We start from the raw sequence: 6,852 nt of genomic DNA on the forward strand, positions 1-6,852 counted from the left end.
CACTCGCCGCGTCCCCGCGTGACCTGTGGCCGTGCTGCCCCCTCCCCCCCCCCCCCCCTCCTCTGGCTGACGTGCCGTGCGTCCCTCGGCAGACTCAGTCAGCTACGGTCCAGGGGTCTGGCCCTGCTGAAGACGCGGGTCTCAGCTCCGACGCCGCGCCCACGCCGCGGGTCAAGAAGGTAAGCTGGCTTCCTTCGGCCGTCGGGCGGTCGGCTGTCTCTGGCCCGACCCGACCCGACCTGGCCTGGCCTGGCCTGGCCTGGTGGCGCGTCTGTCCCGCTCCAGACCGCTCAAGCGAGTGAAGTACGAACCGTACGACTTTTGATGATTTGGGAGCTGAGACAGCTGTTTTTGACACATGGGGCAGTGGATTGTGTTTGCCTTCACGCATGCGCAGGCCGTGTGTGAGGACAGCTGACTTATGATGGATGTAAGGGAAGTAACAACCATTTGACACTTCGGGAAACCACTGCATGGGTATCACTTGTCTTCCGTGTAAGCATTGGCAGCTTCGCTCCGGCTTTTCATCGTAGGCGACTCTGCACTTCCAGGCTTTGGCTCTGGGTCGGTGTCCTGGCGCGGAGAGCTGTGTGACGACCCCTCAGTAGCGCCACCCGCTGCCGGGCCGTTACCCCGAGACCGCGTCACACACTTCCCCCGTGGGAGTCCCCTCTGGCCGTGCACGGTCGTGACGTTCCGCCGCGTGACGGCCCGCCGGTCCCGTTGCAGCGCAAGCGCCGCGCCGCCTCGCCGCCGCCGCCGCCGCCCGAGACCGGCCCGGCAGACGCTGGCGGCTGGGGCGACGGCGCGGACCGGGAGCGCGGTGGGCCCGCCGAGCCGGCCGCCGCGCCGCCGGTGGGGGAGAAACACCGCAACGGTCTCATCGTCGACGCGCACGAAAGGAGCGTGATGGATGTTGAGGGGGAGGACGAGGAGGAGGAGGAGGACAGCCAGCCCAGGTGCGCCCCGCGCCGGCCGGGAGGAGGTCGCGGCAGGAGTGGCCGGGCGGGCGGGTCTCCGGCGAATGGAGAGCAGTGTGACGCTGGGGAGCCTTGCCAGTGGGTGCGGGGAGTGAGCTGGTGTCCTGCTCACCCCCGCCTCCGTCCCCCGACACCTGCTTGGCCTCTGCCTGGTGTCTCGCGTGGTCACCGTCTGGGACAGCGAGTATCCTGTCGCTTTAACGGGTTTAGTCATTTAATAATAGGTTTTGCCCCCAGATGGCACCAGTGTGCCGTTCCCCAGTCGTCATTTGGAATCCCAGACGGCCACGGTATGTGTCGCCCGTGGTTCTGGCCGTGCGGCGAAGTCAGCTGTTGGGCACGTCAAGTCCTGCCGGTTCGTTGCAACGGTTTCGCTTCGTTATCAGTGACGTCATTTTCAGCACGCCGTTCGATCTGTTCGTCCAGACGTTTGCAAAACGGCTGGACAGCACAACACCGCAGAAGAAGCGACAAAAGAAAGCGAAAAAGTGAGTAAGAACTGTTTTGATGTACTCGTATTATATTTTTGGCATCGTGTTCAGTGCACGCTTGTGGTGTGTTTGATGTGGTCTGTTCCAAGAGACCCATATAGATTTGATGTTGGTGTGCTCGATATTTGGATAACCCTATCCATATGTGGCTTCCATTCATCAAGATTTGCTAGTGACTTCCATTGACATGCTCGTGCTCTCAGAATGCAATCGACGGATGGCGTGCGACGTCGGAGGCGATTTCAGAGAAATTCGTGGTCTTTTTTACCGATTGATGAATCTTGGTCAGACGTGGCGTGGCTTATGGGAGACTTGAGGCGCAGTTATCACTGACGTCATTATCCCACATAGGGCCCGCAACGCGCCACTGTGGCGTGACTGGAAGCACGCCAAATTTCAAAGTCTTTGTCGTCATTGGTAACCACAAAGTTGAATATTCAACGTTTCGGCATTAAAGCGTAGAAGCAAGCGAGTTCTGTTGTTCTGACCAGCACACCATTTCCCGGATTAGACACGGTCGGAGTATATTCAAAGGTGTCCCCTTTTGGTTATTGTTTAAAATATCGAAGCAATCGGTATTTTCTCAAAGAATATGATCTATTCATCAAGGTTGAAAACCAGCTTGTTGTTTGTAAACTACGGCTTGGACACCGGAGGAGGAGTCCCGATCTTCTAGCTTCTCCTTTTTTCCTTTTTTCAGAGATTCCTTTTAAAATTTAAAGACCTTTTCAGAGATAAACCGTCAGCGAATGGCGTTGGATCTACGTCCGGTATGCTGTTTGTGCTGTGTATCTGTCTCTCGCAAGCCGGCAGAAAGTACGGTTGTGTACGTTTGTGCGGACGCACCGCTATTCCTGTTCAACCGGGTGGGAACTCCTTCCATCTGGCCAGAACTGTTTTAAACCTCTGAGGCCACCTCACGATGTGATTTCAGGAGTGTGGTTTGTGTAAGCGATGGTGCAAATGTTTCCGTACATATTGCATTGGTATCTTACCCAGCCTTTCTACACGCTCAGACTCCGTCTATTTCTTCAACGCATCGTGTTTTTTTTTTCAACCGGCGGCGGAGCGTACCGACGGTCGGGCTTGACGTGTCGGCGTCACCCGCAGGGCCTGGACAAAGATGTCGGAAGAGCAGCGTCGGATAGTCGAGGACAGGTTTGACCGCCAGTTCCCGAACAAGGCCGGCTAGAGGCGCGCCGCCGCCGTCCGGGCCGGGCCCGGGAGTTGGCGCCGAGGGCTGCGGTCATCGCCCCCGCCGCGGCCGCCCGGGCGCCGCGCGGTCGGAACCGAGCGCCGCTGCCGTGCTGCCGTCGCCGACCTGCGGCGCCGGGGAGCCTGGGGTGGCCGCCGAGCGCCGCTGCCGCGCCCCGGGCGGCGCTCGACGCACCGTCGCCGGCCTGCGGCGCCGGGGCCTTGAGTGTCGCCGAGCGCCGCTGCCGCGCCCCGGGCGGCGCCCGACGCACCGTCGCCGACCTGCGGCGCCGGGCCTTGAGTGTCGCCGAGCGCCCGCTGCCGCGCCCCGGGTGCCGCCCGACGCACCGTCGCAGGGACAGCCACGCGCGTGACGTGACTATGACCGGGACCGGCGTCATGTCGATATCATCAGAGTTGCCTTGTCGCTGCTGCTGCGCGTGCGAGGAGCGGGTGTCCGCGTGCTGAGGTGATCATGCAGTGGGCGGTATAGATCATGTCCGCGGGATTCCATTTGAATGACGGACGGGGGCTGTACAAAGTGGCAAAGGGCCGATTTTGAAGTAGTTTTCTAGTGTGCCCTCACGCATGGACCGGATTTGACCAGAGGTGTCCGAACTCAACATGACCCAGAAAAGAAGCTCAGCGACGCGCTCATAGCGTGCCCCGGTGCGCTGCGGTGCCGGTCAAAAAACTCTGTATTTAATGACGCCGCGGGCGGGTTCGTCTGAGTGGTGGTGTTTTGCCATGGAATTGTTGCATGGTTCTGCACTCCGACGTCTGATGTCCGTTGGGCCACATCTCACTAATACAGAGCCCGTTCAGGCGCCGCTTGACGTGCTTTGGGATGGAGGGAGCAGCGCCAGATGGCTGCCGTTGCCAGTCTGGGTCCGCGTCCTCAGCTCAGTCACCAGCCGCGATCCTCATGTTCGGAGGTTGAGGTGGTAACGGATCTTACGAGGTACCAGGCTTTCAGGGATTTTCATTGTTTGCGTTGTTGCTGGTACTCTCAAGCGTTTTAAAACAGGACGGACTCTTTCGCGAGGCCGCGCATGCTCCACACAGCTCGGGCACGCTGCTTGAACCAAGTAATGATCGAGACTGCTCTGAGCAAATATGCACAAGTGACTCTCCAGAACATCTTGAAATATTCTAGAATGTAACACGCAGTGTAAGCGGGGAAATGCCGTCACACTCGCCGCGGGTGCCTATGTCTGGGTGCCCAGACCCAGTACCGGGTGCCCATGTACTCGCGCCCAGACACAGCACCGGGTGCCCATACCTAGTACCGGGTGCCCATGTCTGGGTGCCCAGACCCAGTACCGGGTGCCCATGTACTCGCGCCCAGACACAGCACCGGGTGCCCATACCCAGTACCGGGTGCCCATGTCTTGGTGCCCAGACCCAGCAGCGGGTGCCCACGTCCCCAAAATATGGTGTAGAACATAAACGCATTGCTCCCGCTAGGTTCCACCGAAAACTGATGAAAGCGCAGAGAGCTAAAGGTAAGGAGCGTTTCCAGGTGTGTGTGTGGGGGGGGGGGGGGGGGGCAGGTGGCACATGTCCCATCTCCACACAAGCAAAGGTGAGCTAAAGGTAAGGGGCGTTTCCAGGTGTATGTGGGGGGTGGGGGGGGGGGGGGGGGAGGCAGGTGGCACATGTCCCATCTCCACACAAGCAAAGGTGAGCAAAAGCAACATATGTCTGGACTTTGAAAGACAATCTGGGCAACTTTTGGCCTGGGGAGGTGGTACTGGCACTGCAGCGGTTAACACACGCCCAAGTGGCCGGTTGGATGCCCTTCCCTCGGGTGGGAGGTCAATTTCAACCTTACCCTGAGATCTCAGGAACTAAGAAGCTAGAGACACTAAATTCGTGGGATGTATTGGCCTGTACCCGCACTCACTTTGGTCGAAGTTTGATATTCCTAGGTCATGACCTTCGGGTCAAGAAAGGTCACGCAAGGTCAAACTGTAACTTGGTCTCCAAAGTGGCGCGAGAATCTAGATACCTGAAGCAAAAGGTCGCATTCTCGTTTAAAGTCAGTGGCCTTGCTTGACTTTTCGAAGGTCGTGGTGACCAAAATCATACAAGACCGCTCTGAGTTTTGCATTTGAATAAGCGAGAAAGAATACGCTAGGCAGCATGTTCCTGGAAACGATATGTTGATCTTGGTTATTTGAGGTTTGTGAGCTATTCTGACCTTTAGGAAGTTGTCAATATTTTCGAAATGAGCACCAGCAACTATCACACAGCAAGCCCGAGAGCAATAAAGCAGGCTGGTTTTGACCTCAGCTTGACCTTCATGCCTAACCCTAGGTCAATGTAATTTGGCCATTCAATTGTTCTGTTGCCCAAGGAAGTATCTCGGAGATGTATGACTTTGTATAATACCCCGTTGTTCCACCAGATTACAGCGGTTCCCTAGAAATTGATATCGCTGAATCCATGACCTGACCTGACCTGTCGTAGGCCAGTGGCCTTATAAGGTAAATCTAATTTGTATACCGCACGATCCGCTATTCAATCATCTACAGCTATGCAAAATTTGGCGCGGTTACGCCACGCTGTTCGGTAACCATTCCGGAAAAACCCTTAGGAGGGGGGCAATTTGACCCGCCGAGCGCGCGTTAAGCTGCGCGTCCAGGGGACCAGGGGCACCGGGTTCGATTCCCCGTGGTGCCCGCTCTTCCCGCCAGGGTGAGGCGCAGGCGACGTCACATAGCCTAAGCAGCTCAGTGGATTCTAAATCCCAACAGCATACACACTAAGCCAGGGAAGCTTGTTTCAAAATATTCACCGCGATAAAAAACGAATTCAGATAACCAGCCGCAGGAGAGCGCCAACATGGCTTGGACGCGGGCCTCTTCAGTCAGAGTTTGGCACGGGGTTACCGGTGGACATCCGTGGTAGAAATGCGCACCTGGTTATCATCTTCTTCATCTCAAATCGCCATCAAATCAAATCATCATCTCACACCCGAAGCCCGCAAACTTCTTATCCAGGCCTATGCTTTTCCCATATCCTGTAGTGCTCCTCAGTCTGGGGCGGGCCGCCGCCCACTATCTCGGCGAGTGCAAAAAGTTGTGAATTTCGTGGCCAGGATCGTATCGGGGGCGCGGGGCCGAGATGATATCTCACTGGTCATCAGGTCGCTGGGCTGGCGCGGAATCAGCGATCATGTTACGCGTCGCGCCCGCATTGGCGTCTCTAGGGCCCCAAATGACCCCTGCGCCCCGGTGGCGGTCCGGTCGCTGCCCACCCCTCGGACCGCTGTGAGCGCATCACGAGATCGGCGGTGGCCGGCGTATTCGAGCTGTCCGCTTTCCGGCCATGTCGCGTAGGGTGTTTTCATGTTGTGCGGCCTCGTCCTGGATGCACCTGCCGCCGGCCGTTATGACCTCCCGGAGCCATGCTGCGTCCATATCCAAATTTGACCGATGTGAAGGAGGGTTTTATTCGATTTTGAGGGCCTCTCAAGCGCTTGACGTGCCATGATCGTCGTATCGTTGATATGAAATGATTCGTGGTAAATACATGACAGAAGTGACTCTCCTTTTGGGTTAGCGGCCCGTCGTGCGATGTACTCGCTTCTCATTAGTTAATAATCACATCATTTCCGTGGCACGCGACCATAACTCGTCTCCGATTGGAGCTAGAATATGAGGCGAACCATCGTCTCCGTGGGCGCCGCATGACCTACAGAAGTCGATGCGCCCTAAAACCCCAAATCATCATCAACCGTCGTCTCCGTGCATGCCCATACGTTTCTGGACTTCAGGACACAAGGAATACTGGCGCGAGCAGGGCTGTCACCGGTCTATCACACAAATATAAATCTGCTATACCCTGCGGTTGGGGCGTTCATCTTTGCATGCGCGGCTCAGTTCGGTCGCACGGGATGTTCCTGTTGTACCGTTGACCAGAAAGCACGTCTTAGGCGCGGATCACCCCGTGTCCACACTGAAGAAAATTTTGCGTGTGAATGAAAATGCTCAGAGCGACCCGGGCCAGAGGAATCTGAAATGTGGCGCACTTGACCTCTGGATGACCCCCAGACGCGTCAGCTATAATATGAGTCGACCAATGTCTGCGTGTTAATCGTGGCAGGCACTCCACATGCACACGAAGGTTTTCGGCAATGTCACAATGTGTGGTGTGCCAATCATCAGTTCTCCGCTGTGCAA

General features: G+C 57.0%; 1 long non-coding RNA gene across 1 annotated transcript; it reads left to right on the forward strand.

Annotated features, from left to right (window-relative positions):
* The first annotated feature begins 825 nt into the window (after positions 1–825).
* LOC119090631 (uncharacterized) lies at positions 826–2,737 on the forward strand. Its single transcript, XR_005093275.1, has 3 exons — positions 826–959; positions 1,382–1,468; positions 2,582–2,737. It is a non-coding gene; the product is annotated as an uncharacterized LOC119090631 (long non-coding RNA).
* The last annotated feature ends 4,115 nt before the right edge of the window (positions 2,738–6,852 follow it).

Source organism: Pollicipes pollicipes, unplaced genomic scaffold (genome assembly GCF_011947565.3).
Source record: "Pollicipes pollicipes isolate AB1234 unplaced genomic scaffold, Ppol_2.1 Scaffold_3087;HRSCAF=3621_pilon_pilon_pilon, whole genome shotgun sequence".
NCBI classification, from domain to species: Eukaryota; Metazoa; Arthropoda; class Thecostraca; order Pollicipedomorpha; family Pollicipedidae; genus Pollicipes; species Pollicipes pollicipes.